A 16,132-nucleotide genomic window follows, 5' to 3' on the forward strand; every position below is an offset into this window, starting at 1 on the left:
CATCGCCTTTTTCTCCCGAACGCTGGCCAAGCCAGAAAGAAATTACAGTCAACTGGACAAAGAAGCCCTCACCATCGTCGCCGGGGTGAAAAGGTTCCACGAGTACCTTTACGGTAGGAACTTTTCAATCATAACAGACCACAAGCCCCTGCTCAGGATACTCGCAGGGAACAAGGCCACCCCGAACATCCTGTCACCCCGGATGACGCGGTGGTCCGAGTTCCTTGCCGCATACTCATACGAACTGTCACACCGGCCCGGCAAAAACATTCCGCACGCGGACGCACTAAGCCGGTCACCACTACCCGACCTAGACGACGACCCAGCGCCCACAACGATGACCCTGCAAATCGAGACCCTACCCAGCACACTCTTAACCGCGCCAGACATTGCCCATGAAACAAATAAAGACAAACGGCTGGCGCGGGTATTGAGCTGGGTAGAGCGGGGGTGGCCAGAAAATGATGGCGGCGAGCAGTTCAAAGCCTTCAGAAACCACCAAACTGAGCTGTTCTCACAAAGGGGGTGCATACTCTGGGGCGACTGGGTAGTCATACCGGAAGCGCTGCAAAACAGAGTGTTGGCAATGCTGCATGAGGGACACCCGGGGATCGTCAAGATGAAAGCCCTGGCCAGAAGCTACGCTTGGTGGCCAGGGATGGACAAACAAATTGAGACATGGGTCACCGGCTGCAGCAGGTGCCAAGAGTCGAGAGCCAACCCCCCCGCTGCCCCGGTCCTGGAATGGGAGACCCCAAGAGGACCATGGTCACGAATACACATAGACTTCACCGGACCAACCAAGGGGCATACATTCCTCATCACCGTAGATGCTTACTCCAACTGGCTGGAGGAAAGCACTGTGAGGGCAACAACAACAGAAGCGGTCATCGACAAGCTCAACAAACTCTTTGCAACGCACGGGCTACCGGATGTCATAGTGTCGGACAATGGGCCACAGTTCACGGCACTGGCATTTGAGAAATACCTGGCCGAACGAGGCATCTGACATGCCTTGACCTCGACGGCTCACCCGGTGGCGAACTGTAGGGCGGAACGGATGGTCCAATACACAAAAAAAGCCATCCAAAAAATCGAAACCGGCGACATCCAGGAAAAAATAAACAAACTACTCTTCATACAGCACATCACGCCGAGCTCGACCACGAACAAGAGTCCAGCGGAGTTACTAATGGGAAGGAAACTGAGGTCCCCACTGGACCGCCTACACCCCACCTACAACCCAGAGAAAACCCCGGACTCCTCCAGCCGGAACCGGGCATTCAACATCGGGGACACGGTCTATGTGAAGAACTTCACGGGAGACCCCCTCTGGGTACCTGCACAAATAACACAGGTAACCGGGCCCCGATCATACAGACTCCAAACGACAGACGGAAGGAACTGGAAGCGGCACATCGACCAGCTACGGTCCAGACTAGCCGCCAGCACCCCCAACACCTCAACAACAACAACCAAGGAAAGCAGAGAGGGAGGGGAAGCCTCAACATCCAAGCCGGTAAACGACGGCAGGCCGGAATCATCAACGGCACACCCCCCAACGCAAGCCGAACACCCCCCACCAGAAGACAGAAACGCTCAAATAAACCAGCCATACTCACCAGCAGACCTCGAACTGTCGCAGACGGGATCTACACCTGGAAGGTACAGCCAAGCCAGCTCAACCAGCCCGGAAAGACCGAGCGAGAGCAACAGGAACCGCAACTTGACCAACCCAGGTAGTCCGGGCGGGAGCTGCGGTGACAGGCCCGGCTCACCCTTCCAGGCGGTTCCATCAGCGAAGTGGAGAGCGACGCGGAGCCCGTCCGAACCGGCCGACGATCACACACAGACTGAACCGCGCAGGTCAGCCAGACAGATTCGGAGCCCCACCTACCTGCGCGACTACGTCACGACGCTGCGTCGGACGAAACCATGAGGGGAGGGGTGTTCTGTATTAGCATTCTTGAAGACTCGCATTCTGATTGGTCCACCCGGACCGCAACCCGATTGGTCCATTAAATGACTGTGATTGGAGCGCTAAGAATCTACCGCGATTGGCCGAGCCGATCGCGGGAGATTCAAAGCGCTGCCATTGGTCGCCGAGCCGCCGGCCGGCTGTATAAAGCCAAGCGGCTCGCACACTTTAACTGTCCTTATTCAGATGCTACAATAAAGAGCTGATTGTTCACTTTCGCGTCTCGCCTCTTATGTGACCCGATCCACCGATCGAACACTTATAAAAGGCAAACTCATGTTGCATCTCTCTTCATAGTTGAATATGTTTAGTCCAGGCCAGAATTACTCCTTATGGATGCAAAAATGTGGATTGAATTACAGCAAAGCTATCCAAGTCTTATTAACATCACCATGAGATGGCAGCAAGCTCTGATAAGTGACAAGACAAAAATTATTACAGGTAGTTCTTGCTTAGCAACCACTATTGGGGGCAGTAATTCTGTCGCTAAATTTATTAGTTGTTAAGCAAGACATCATGTGATCACAATCAACTTATAATCTTACTTCGGCCATGGTTGTCAAGCACGTGACTTGCAGTTATTAAGTGAAAGGTCATGTGATTGCAACTTGCAATTTTACTTCTGGTTTCTTCACTTACTCTGCTTGTCAGAAGCCAATTGTGAAATGGCAAATGGCAATCATATGATTGCACAATGTTATGATGGTTATAAATGCCCAGTAGTTGCAAAATGCCCAAATCTTGATCATATGACTGCAGGGATGCTGCGATGGCTATGAGGACTGGTTGTAAAGATACTTTTTCAGTGCCATCATAACTTTGAACAATTTATAAACAAGGCATTGAATGTTCATAGAATCTCCTTTCGATATTAGATAGATTGACTCAAAGTTACCCAGGGAGCTTCTAGGAATGAGGGTACTGTTAGATCTGGGAGGATGGTTCAAGAATGGAGGCAAGACTCAGATAACAATAACAGCTCTTTATTATTGACTTCAGATCTGAGCAAAGCATCCCAGCCACAGCAGCCTAGGCAGCCAATGAAGGCAATTTGAGTTTGCCGCTCTTGGCTGGGCCAATCGCGGCAGCCCGTTTACTAGCCAATCGCATCAGTCTGCGGTGACCAATCACGATCTGCTATTCGCGGGCCAATCAGAGTTGCAGGCTTTCGAGCCTGCTAGTCCGGAACAGGTACATTTGAATCTGAGTTCCCCTAGTACTAATCTAATATTTCAACTAGTGCAGGGCTCCCCAACTCCCGGTCCATGGCCCATGCCAGGTTGGAACTGGGCTGCTGAAGTGGTGGGTGAGCTGTATTTGTGAAAGGGGCACGTGTGTGCAGCCATCCCCTCCCACTCCCACCCCATCATCACTGCCTCCATTAGTTTGCCAAGCAGTGGTAATATTCAAATTTTTTTACTACCGGTTCTGTGGGCGTGGCTTGGTGGGTGTGGTGTGGCAGATTCCGAATGAATATTGCAAGCAATTCTTAATAGTATAAGCAGTCTGAAAATAGAAACCATTACCCATTAAACTGATGGGCCAGCATTTATTGGACTTATTCAAAGTGGAGCTTCACAGCCTTTTGTTCACAATGTTTTAATTTGGTTTATATAGCAATCCCAATCAGTCCCATATTCCCTACTTGGTGAATATCAGAATAAGAAGCAAGAAAGCATTATTAATTTTATTTATTTATTGGACTTTTATGCCTCCTAACAGAAGAATTATCTGAGTAATGTGATTTGTTCATTCAGTTTGGGCACTTCGGTGGCTCACCTAGTAAGATGCTGGGCTTTCGCGAGGTTGGCAGCTCGGCAGTTCGATTCCTGTGGGTGAATAAACCACGCAGGGACAAGAAAGGAGCCTCCCCCCAAAGCCTACTGGCATTCAGGCATCCCATGAGTAAAGATAACACCACCCAAAAAAATTCCTTTCACAGAGGCAGCCAGCCACCTCAGTGATCCCTGACTAACACGTGCCATATGCTAAATAAACGTTCATTCAGTTGTTTTCAGCCTTTTTCATTAGATATAATTTAGCCAAGAAGAGCTATGTATGTCAAGAACAGCTTCTTTGTAAATTCATGTCATATGAGTGTGGTTATTATTGCTCTGTAGTCTAGATTTGATCTTGTTAATTTAATAGCATTTTCCTTATTACTGGAACAAGGAATATAAAACTGTCAGAATTATTCTCAGCAGGAGCAATATATTGTATACGCCTAAGTAAATAAATAAAAATTAGCTCTGGAAAGTAGCGTTGTATTCATTCTTGTCTTATGATCAACTGAGAATGACATATATTAAATTGTAGGTTTACATTCATAGAAAAATGTTATTTTATGGAATATGATTTATAACATTACACACTATTCATCACTGGCAATTAACAAGGATTTCTGGGTTGCAATTCCATTCTTTTACACCTCTTTCCTCATTCTGAAAGAATCACCTTCCATGATCTAGTCAGCCACAGGATATTTGGTGTTAGCAAATAAAATCAGGCAAACAGGATGTGGTAAGAGACTATCAGAATTGGGATTCTCATCAGAAAGGGGGAATGTTGAATTAACTGACACTTTTCCTTTAACTTCATTCCATTCAAAATACCCAAGCATTTCATCTGAAAAGAAATATGATTTCAATAGACACACAGGCAGATAATGTCTGCGGAAAAAACTAAAGCTGAACTAACACCAATAATGTATTGTCAGAATGCCTTATATTGTTTTTGTAAGGTTTAGCAAATGTCCTTCAACACTGAAGATTAAAACCACCAGAAAGCTTTGGGCTGCAAAAGGATGCTTTACGTGATACCTCTCTTCTATCACTGACCGATTTTGGCAATTCAATTTATGTGTGTGAGTTTCCTTAATCAGTACATCAAAATATTAATAAATAAATAGCAATAGATAAGAAACACAAGATGTTATGAATGTAGCATGCAATGAAAATTAAGATTCAAAACATAGTTTTTAGGGACTTGGTCAAGTAGCTTACCCGAGTCCATTAATCATTGCTTCTTCCATCTTCAGCACTTAAAAGGAAGAATCGTGTTTAAATAAATTTGAACCCCACTGTTTATTTTATACATATGTAATAATAGATGTCTCTTTTGAAGATAACAGAATAACAGAATTGGAAGGGACATTGGAGGTTTTCTAGTCCACCCCCTGCTCAAGCAGGAGATCTTCTACCATTCCAGACAAATGGCTACCCAGTCTCTTCTTTAAAACTCCAATGCACCCACAACTTCTGGAAGCAGGTCATTCCACTGATTCATTGTTCTCACTGTCAGGATATTTCTCCTGATTTCTAGGTTGGGTCTCTCCTTGATTAATTTCCATCCATTGCTTCTTGTCTTACCCTCAGGTCCTTTGGAAAATAGGTCAGCCCCTTCTTGTCTGTGACAGCTCCTCAAATGGTAGAAGAGTGCTATCAAGTCATCCATAGTCTTTCTCTTCATTAGATTAGAGTCCCCTAAAGAATTCATTGTACAGTTTAGCCTTCAGACCCTTAATCATCTTTATGGCTCTTCTCTACATCCTTTCTAGAATCTCAACCCTTTTTGTATTGTGACCAAAACTGGATGAAGGGGGACATAGGCATTGGAGGGGGGAGAAAAAAAAGAGGATTCCATTTTAGTAAATAAAGCTACAAAGCTCGATAGCCCAAATTGCCAGGTAGTCCTTGACTTGCAACAATTTGTTTAGTGATGACCCAAACCATAAGAACACTGAAAAAAGTGACCCACGACAGTTTCCACACCCAGGACCATTGCAGCATCCCCATGGTCATGTGATCCTGGCACTCGGCAACTGCCTCACATCCATGATGGTTGCAGTGACAGAAAGACAGCAAAAAGTGGAGATGGAGGAACAGGAGAGGCAGACAGCATGGAATGGCCCAAACTAGAATATTCATATTAAAATAATATGAAATGTTGTTTCCATAAAATATAAGCTTATGAAATCAGGGGAGTAGTGTTCATTTGGCCAGAGGGATACTCCATTAAGGAAGAAAGTGTTCTATCTTGAAACTAAGCAAAAATAATTTAAATTCCCCACCTCAGACACAAATAGATATGGCTCTTTTACTTATTACTCTTTCAATTTCCATAGATATTATTGGTTAACTTACTATAAAGCAATAATGAACAAATGAACAATAAAGCTGAGATCTTAAATTTTCTTCTTATAAGATTCCTATAAGAATAAAAGATCCCATGAAAAAGAAATAATGATTATTGTACAATTATTTCCAAATGATGGATTTGCATAGATTCATTATTTATTCATATTGATATCTAAAATTTCCTTTCCCAATCTGGTGCCTTCTTTTGAACTCTAACTCCAACTATTTCTGTCCCTCATTCTGACCATTCCCCATCTTCAGCCTCTTTAGATGTCACTAAACTAGAGAAAGGAATAAGGGAAAAGGCACTAATCGCAATAGGATTGATTAATTGTGCTGTGCTCCATTGAATCGTGAGCATTCTGGATGAGTAAGAATTAAGTAAATAAAATTAAAGAGGGTGGCTAGTGGTACTTCTTCTTAAAGTATCTTTTATATTTCTACCTCAGCTAAAAAGAAAGCATGGTTGGTTTTTTTACATGACTTAAACAATTATGGGTGATATTCTATTGAAGGATCAAAGGGAGGTAATATATTAGTGAGGAATAGCTATAGTTCATAGCATTGCATGAAATGGAGTGGAAATCTTAAGGAAAAAACTGGCAGGAAAGGATGACAAATAGCTATTTCACCCTTTCTTTGAGATTTCCACTAAAAAACAGCCAATTTCAACCAAAGGAAAAAACTGATGTGGATTCCGACTTCCAGAATGCTCCAAACAGCACAGCCTTAGAGAATTTGGGGGACTGGTCCATGCATCTGGAAGATTCTTAGTGTTTTCCCACTCCAAAAGGATAAAATATGTACATGTCAATGTGCCTTTAAGCTTCTTCCAATTGCTACAGATCTGTTGGTTCCTAAACTGATAGAAAAACATTCAAAGAACAATTTGCCAGTGTTTTTTTCCCCTATACAGTCTGTATATAGACTGATTCCAGCTGTTCTAGAACATAGTAATAATTGATAGTAAAAATAATAAGTAAGCTTTTTTTTTTTTGAACAGTCAGGAAGCTTCCTTCATTCCCAACTGTAAGCTATGATTAAATGGGTAGGATTATAATTAGTGCATATTGTTTTCAATTAAAGCCAAATCAAAATATGCTATTATGCTCATCTCTTATTTGACAAAGCAATTGCAAATATTTTGTGGCTTAGTTACATAGCAATTTTTTCTATCAATTACAGTACAGTTGCTGAAAAATAAACATAAACTGAGACAGCATTCCAGATATAACCTGGGCAATTATTAAATTCTGAGAACTACGATGAATTAGCAGGTAGATTAAAAGAATCTGAATATCTTTCATTCTCATTAAGTTAAATCATACAAATTTGGAAATCTTTCCTCTTTAACAAGAATATTATTAATTGTGAAAAATAAGAAGGCTTTGAGTCACAAAAGTATGGATTGTGTTACCCTAAACATTTCAAGACCTGTTCATAATCTGTTGCATGCAAGCAAGAACTAATGGGATCACAACATAGACAATAAAGTAAGCCAAAATAGTCTTGGACTTTAGAATTCAGAGAGACAAACAACTCCAGACTTACTGATAAGAAAGACAAAAATGTCCAGATAGTGGACATTGCAACAACTGGAGAAAGCAGAATAGGAGAGAAAGAACTGGAGAAAATAACAAAATACAAAGATCTGCGGATAGAAATAGAATGACTGGGACAAAAGAAATCATAGTACCAATAGTGATAGGTGCCTTGGGTGTAATCCCAAAACATCTAGAGCTCCACTTGAACACCATCAGCATTTAAAAAATACAATGTAATTAAATTTATCAAAATGTAAAATACAAGGGAAAATAAAGTTAATGTAGCAGTGGGGAAGGGGAAAAGGGAAAGAGAAAAGCATAAGGTAAAGGGGAAAAAAGACCATTAACTTCCGATTCTTTTCAGTGCAGCAAAATAAAGGTAAGAACATTGCAGCCTCAACTTTTTGCTTTCCCATGCTTAATATATACTAGCCATTTTATAACAACTTTATCTAATCAGCAAATCTCAAAGTCAGTGTTTCATTTTTTTTTTCTGTCCTAAGCACAAAGTCTAGAAGTGGTTTCCAGGTAGAAACAAAACTGGATGAATTCTTTTCTTTAATTAAAAAAATTAATTTGGCCACCTCTGCTAGCTCTATCAGTTTTTCCAACCATTCTGCCATTGTGGAAATTAGTGTACCTTTCCATTCTAGCTGCTGTCAATATGTAGAACAACAAAGATCAAGGTTTTTTTTCAAGTTCCGTGTTCATTAAGCCTAGAAGAAAAGTCTGCTTGATTTTTACATTTATAGTATTATGAATATCAATTATTATAACATTATAAATAACAATTTATATAATTTTGAGAATCTTCTGTATTAAAATATGAATCTTAGTCAAGAATTTCTTTGCTGGGGTACAATCATAAGCATTGACAAAATCACCATCAGTTAATTGAAAAGGCAGGTTTAGGTTGGAACAGCATACATCCTGTGATGATCCCTTTAATATTATTGAACAACAACATCTGCCCATCCCAGGTGTTTGGGTAGGATTCAGTACGTCACAGGTGTCAAACTTGCCATGTCACGTTGCCATCACATGATGTTCCATGATGTTTTCCCCATTTGTGGAGCTGGGATGGGCATGGCCTGCAGGAGATGCATCTGGCCCACAGGCCTCCAGTTTGACACCTCTGCAATAGGAGGACAAAAGTGCCAAGCCCAGCCAAACTTGAGATATGCTGCATATGAATTAAATAAATAAAGAAATATCTAACTGACAGTGAGACTAACCATAATAATTTACTAAATGTGCACACTACCCCAAAAACTGTAAAGGATCTCAGTCTCAAAAGTTCTCAACCTCTCTTACTGAAGGTCTAGGTGAAGAGCCAGGTCTTCACAGTTCTTCCAAATAATAGCAGAGAGAATGGTATTTAAGTCTTGGGGAAAAGACGTCATTCCAGATCGAAGGTGTTGCTACAAAGAAGATGTGCTTCCAAAGTCTTGGGAGATAACATTGTTCAACTGAAGGAACCCAGAGGGCATCAAACCTACAGGATCAAATCACCTAGGCAGATGATATTGCATAAAGGTCCCTCAAGTAATGAGGACCCATGATGCATAGGGCTTCATAGGTAACAAACAGCATCTTGAATTGTACCTGGAAGCAAATAGGCAACCACTACAGCTCCTGAAACCCATTAGTACTTGCACTACATATTCTGGACCCATTGAAACTTCCAGCTATTCTTCAAGCACAGTCTCCTGTGTAGCACATTGCAGTAGTGAAGCAGTGGGGTGACTAGGGCATGAGTGATTGTATGAAATGTACCACTGTCAAAATACTTAGGATAGTCATTTATTTAAGCTCTTCACAATTTCTTTAATGATATACAAGAGAGGTAGGTGCCTCAGAGTAATGCCGGATGAAGACAATGGATCAGGATGAGTTATAGGGAAAGAAGGTGGAAATTAGTTGCAGTTAAAGAGATGCCATAATTCTTTTAAGGACTACTCAAGTGGTGTCTAGTCTTCAGGAGAATTAATTAATCTTTGGGACAGCAACAGTCATTGCTTAAAACAATTACATAGATTTGAGTAGCCATTACCACTTGAAAACCAATTGAATTAATGTTTTCATAGCTTATCATAGCCCATAGCTTATAAAATTTTGGATATACACGTGCGTGCCCCAAATTGGTGCAGTGATCAACTGGTAATTTTTTAAAAAAAGCTCTGGTTAGGGCACTGAAATAATAGTAAAGTATGGTAAGATTAAAGCAAGATTAAATTATTCGAAGACATACCTGTGACAAACAATAATTTTAGTGATAATTATCAAATGAAGAAAAGCAGGAAGGAGAAGTTAAAAGCAAGGCTTTTTATAAAACTTCAACCTTAAGTTTGTCATAGTGTTTCAAGCTGCAGTTGATAACATAACAGCCAGAGGTGATATTCAGCAGATTCTGACCGGTTCTAGAAAACTGGTAGCGGAAATTTAGAGTAGTTTGGAGAACAGGCAAATATCACCTCTGACTGGCCCCACCCCCATCTATTCTCTGCCTCCTGAGTCCCAGCTGATCAGCTGGGTCTTCTTTTATTGCCCTGCACAGGAGAACAGAGCTGGAAAGCAGGTTAGTGGGGTGGGGAGGGAATGGGGATTTTGCAGTAACCTTCCCCTGCTGCACCCACCAAGCCACACCCACCATGCCATGCCCACCAAGCTATGCCCACATAACTGGTAGTAAAAGTTTTTGAATCCCACCTTGTTTTGAATTCCACCCTGTTCTAGATTGTGAATGTGTGAGCAGGGAGCAGTCCAGTGGATATGAGGTTGTAGTTGAGGTTCTTGAGTCAGTTTCCCTTGATGAAGAACTGGGGTTTAATTTGCAGATTGAGTCAATGATGTAAAAATAAATGAACTGGAATTTCTCCGCAGCCCTTTGTTTCTCATGTTTGCTTGTTGTAAATTAGAGACGCCCTACTTTGGCAGTTCTGAGGTTACAATCAGATTAAGATTCTAGTGATCTCCCACTACATCAGAGCAAGATTCTTTTAAGGAATGACCTGAAGTTCTTTTAGGATAAAGCTCTAGCACAATAATGCTAGAAGTGGTGGAAACCCACCTGAAAATTTGAGAGAAAATCCCTCTATCACGTCTTCCTTCACTCAATCTGTGAATCATGCTGTGTCCTGCAGAACATGTTTACCTTTTCTCTATTAGTTTCCTCATCATTGTCATAGTGACTACCTACCTGAGGTGTTGAGAGGATTAATGAGCTCGTGTTTATAAATCACCCTGAAGCTGAAAAGTGCTAGCTCCTAAGTATTACTGTTATGAATTATTAAAGATGGGTGGTGTATAAAGTAAGTATATCAGGAATGCATTTCTAAGCCTTAGAACTATTTAGCAAAAGTCTTTTGTTATAGTGGATAGTTCCAGTGCAAAGGAGTTGATGGTCAAATGTTCTGAAAGCAAAACAAGCCTGTTCCACTCCAAGCAAGTAGCATTAAAAATACAGGAAGAGGAGAATTAGAACACTGTTTGATCCAAGGATAGAAGATCATTTCAGGATGTGCCCTGGCCAAGCCAGTTGGATGGGTTTCTATTATTTAGTTTCTTCCTGACAGCGGGGGGAATCAGTTAATGGGATTGTTCCCAGGAATGGTAAATATCTGCTGGGTACAACCAGTGAGAAGTTTTAAAAGAGGCATTATGGCAGGGGTGTCAAGCTCACAGTGTCACAGCGGCATCATGTGACGTATTGGGACTTTTTTTCTCCTTTGCTAAACCAGGCATGGGTGTGGCAGCAGATGATGCATCTAGCCCGTGGGCCGGGGGTGGAGGTTGACAGCCCTACACTAAGGCATCCCTATGCAGTGAAGATTGATACTTACGTTAAAGAGCAGTTCAAGATAACTTGGTTAAAATGTGTTGAGCAATTATATGCTATAAAGGTTAGTTCGCCAACTGATGAAGACTCAGGACAGACTTGTGTAATTAAACACCCGGAAACTCTCACGTTATTAATCCAAAGGACCACCACTTTTGTTGGTTCAAGAAAGCTATTTTAAAAAAAGATAAGAAAGCTCCACCCTAATGTAGTTTGGGATACATTGATTTGAGATGGGAAGTAAGTCAGTTGCCAACATTCTTGTAACCCCATCTTCTCAAGAAATCTCGTTAATAAGTAATGCTTGGAAAATAACCCTGCCAAACAGCCTGATCTCCCCTTCCCTCCCTCCCCCCATCGCATACACAGAGAGTTCTGTTATTGTCCAGAGAAGAATTACATAAAAAGCTGGTGTACTTGCTGGCTCCTCATTCTAGCAGTGTTGTCAGGTCCACTTTTAGCAGCACCACCTTCAGTTTGCCATTTCTTTTCTGAAAGTCCCATATCATATCAATATATACATACATATATATCAAATGAACAAATTAGTGCTATACTACTAGCCACTGGAATAACCAGAAAATTATTTGCAATTATTTAGACATCAATTATTATTAATTAGCAATTAGAATAAATACATTGCCTTTTGTCTTTGCATATGGAAATGAAATTTACCACTTTATTATAATTATGTATGTACATACAAAGGATGTGACATTTTCATGCAAGAAATACTTGTTAAAAGACATTTTCTTCCTCTCTCTCTGTGTGTGTGCCTGCGTGAGAGAGAGAGAGAAAGAGAGAGAGGAAGAGGGAGAGAGAGGGAGGGAGAGGAAGAGATGATGATGATGATGATGATGATGATGAAGAAGAAGAAGCCTTTTAACAAGAATGATAGGAAAAAGATGGTAATTGGACATACAAAAGAAACCCACTGATATCTAAATAATTAAAAGACCTTTTAAAACAAATCAACATCTAATAACAAACCAAGAGAGTGAATGGGCTAATTTTCCTGTAGGAATTTAAAGTGGTTTGTTAAAACTGGAAAATTTTGTGAGCAGCAACAAGAAAAAAATGAATGGAAATAAAGTTTTAGGACATTATTTGAAAGTGTTAAAGATCAAGATTGTTGAAAATAAAAGAAAGAAGCATAATTTGGTTTATTTGGTCAGGGTTTCTATTGCTGGTAATTAATTGACTTTTGCTGAAAAGATGAGGCTTTTAAGAATTTGTTTATAGATAAGATATGGAATACTGGAAGAAGAGACATTTTGTTTTATTTTAGAATAGAATAGAATTATTGGCCAAGTCTGATTGGACATACAAGGAATTTGTCTTGGTGTAAATACTCTCAGTATACATAAAGAAAAGATACATTTGTTAAGAATCAGGAATCATAACGTACAACACTTAATGATAGTCATAGGGTACAATCAACAATCATATCATACTAGGAAAACAGTCAATATAAATCATAAGGATACAAACAACAAAGTTACAGTTCTACAATCACAAGTGGGAGGGGATGGGTGACAAGAAGTGATAAGAAGATTAACAGTAATAATAGTGTACACTTTGTAAATAGTTGAACAGTGTTGAGGGAATTATTTGTTTAGCAGAGTGATGGCTTTCGGGAAAAAAACTGTTCTTGTGTCTAGTTGTTCTGGTGTGCAGTGCTCTATAGCGTCGTTTTGAGGGAAGGAGTTGAAACAGTTTATGTCTGGGATGTGAGGGGTCTGTAAATATTTTCACAGCCCTCTTTTTGACTCGTGCAGTATACAGGTCCTCAACTGAAGGCAGATGGACAGTAATTGTTTTTTCTGCAGTCCTAATTATCCTCTGAAGTCTGTGTCTGTCCTGTTAGGTTGCAGAACCAAACCAGACAGTTATATAGGTGCAGATGATAGATTCAATAATTCATTTGTAGAACTATATCAGCAGCTCCTTGGACAGTTTGAGCTTTCTGAGTTGGTGCAGAAAGAACATTCTTTGTTGTGCTTTTTTGATGATGTTTTTGATGTTAGGTGTCCATTTTAGGTCATGTGATATAGTAGAACCTAGAAATTTGAAGGTCTCTACTGTTGATACTCTGTTGTCTAGTATTGTAAGAGGTCAGATGGGAGTATGGGAGGGTTTCTTCTAAAGTCTTCCACCATTTTTACAGTTTTGAGTGTGTTCAGTTCCAGATTGTTCCAGTTACACCATGAGGCAAGTTGTATAACCTCCTGTATGCAGATTCATCATTGTCTTGAATGAGACCAATCACTGTTGTGTCATCAGCAAACCTCAGTATTTTAACAGATGGATCATTTGAGATGCAGTCATTGGTATATAGGGCGAAGAGAAGTAGAGATAGCACACAGCCTTGGGGGCCCCCTGTGCTGATTGTACGGGATGTGATTCTGCCTAGCTTCATCTGCTGCTTCTTGTCTGTTAGGAAGCTTATGATCCACTACAAGTGTGTTCAGGTACCGCTAGTTGGTTTAATTTACTTAGAAGAGTGTCTGGAATGATGGTATTGAATGCTGAAGTGAAATCTACAAAGAGGACCCTTGCATAGGTATTTGGAGATTCAAGGTGTTGTAGGATGTAATGCAGAGCCATGTTAACAGCATCATCTGTAGATCTATTTGCTCGGTATGAAAACTGCATGAAATCTAACAGCGGATCCGTGATGGTTTTCAGGTGGAACAGCACAAGCCTTTCAAAGATTTTCATAACTACAGATGTTACAGCAACTGGTCTGTAGTCATTCAGTTCCTTGATGGAGGACTTCTTTGGCACTGGGATGATGGTAGAACATTTGAAGCAGGAAGGAACATAGCACATCTCTAGTGATCTATTGAAGATTTGGGTGAAGATGGGGGCTAATTGGTCAGCACAGACTTTTAAGCAAGAAGGAGTTATCTTGTCTGGCCCTGGTGCTTTTCCTGGCTTCTGTCTGTGTAATAGATCTTGCACTTCTTTTTCTGTGATCACCAGAGGTTGTAAGCCCAATGGATTGGGGCCAGTTGTAGGAGGCTTGGCTGTTGTTGGTGTGTTTGAGATGTGGGTTGTGGAGATAGGTCACCGTAATTTCTTTTCAAACCTGCAGTAAAACACATTCAGGTCATCTGCTAGTTGTTGATTTCCTTCTGCCTGGGAAGGAGATTTGTTGTAGCCAGTGATATTTTTAAGAGTTTTCCACATGTTTGCTGGTTCATTTGTTGAGAATTGATTCTTTAACTTTTCAAAGTAGCTTCTTTTTGCTGCTCTGATCTCTCTTGTTAATATGTTTCTGGCCTAGTTGTATAGCATTCTGTCACCTTTTCTGTAGGCTTCCTCTTTGGAATGGTGTAGTTTAGCTGTGAGAAGGTGATAAGTTACTGCTACAGTTAAATGGTTTCACTTTTTTTAAAAGTACAAATAAAGTTTTATCCTTGCTTTGTAACTATTATTGTTGGAAACAAATTTTAAAAATTAATCAAATTATACACAAATAAAAAATAAGTCAACTGATAACAATGTACTTCTACACATACTTATTTAGTAATCAATCCCAAGCTTACACCTATGCAATTATATATACAATTTTAACTGAAAAGCAAATATTTAGATTAATGTACTTCTTTTTCAAGTGAATTGTTGATTTATTTGGAGGAGAAATTTTTATTACTAAGTCATTTATGGAATTAATTCAGGATCAAAATTCTGATTTTAAAAAAGATCTGAATTTTGAATTTGTTCATATTTGGCCTATCATTTTTATAACGAACCTAAGTTTGTAAAATAGATAACAAAGTGAAATAATTATGAGGTAAAATAATATATTATACATGCGCATACATGTATACATACACACGCATACATAATGTCTTCTAGTATTTGAATCAGAGGTGGTATTCAGCAGGTTCTGACCAGTTCTGGAGCAGAAATTTTGAATAGTTTGGAGAACTGGCAAATACCACATCTGACTGGAGATTTTTCAGGATCCTTCCCCTGCCACGCCCACCAAGCTATGCCCACAGAAAACCAGTGGTTAAAAAAATTGAATCCCACCACTGATTTGAGTAACTAAGAACCATTTGCAGTGGTTAAGGTACTAGGCTAGAAACCAGGAGACCGTGTTGCCTAGTCCTGCCTTAGGCATCAAACCAGTGGGGTGACTTTGGGCCAGTCACTCTCTCCCAGCTCTAAAAAGGAAGGAATGGCAAACTACTTCTGAAAAACCTTGCCAAGAAAACTGCAGGGACTTATCCAGGCAGCTACTTGGAATCAATACTGCTTTGAAAGCATAAAAACTAAAACAAGATAACATTTAAGCAGCCTCGGTAGCACACTGATTAGAGTGCAGTATTGCAAGATACTCCTACTGCAATTTGGCAGATTGAATCCTACCAGGCTCAAGGTTGACTCAGCCTTCCATCCTTCCAAGGTGGGTAAAATGACGACCCAGATTGTTGGGGGCAATATGCGACTCTGTAAACCGTTTTGAGAGGGCTGTAAAGCACTATAAAGCAGTATATAAGTCTAAGTGCTATTGTTATTTAAGCAGTTTGTGTTTGTGAGGAATTATAAAAGTAGCATTGTTTATTTTGAGACATTGGTAATGCAGTTCTTGCACAAACAGAGATACTCTGTCAAGGAGGGGATG

Source organism: Pseudonaja textilis, chromosome 2 (assembly GCF_049901715.1).
Source record: "Pseudonaja textilis isolate UNSWEBS1 chromosome 2, rPseTex1.2, whole genome shotgun sequence".
NCBI classification, from domain to species: Eukaryota; Metazoa; Chordata; class Lepidosauria; order Squamata; family Elapidae; genus Pseudonaja; species Pseudonaja textilis.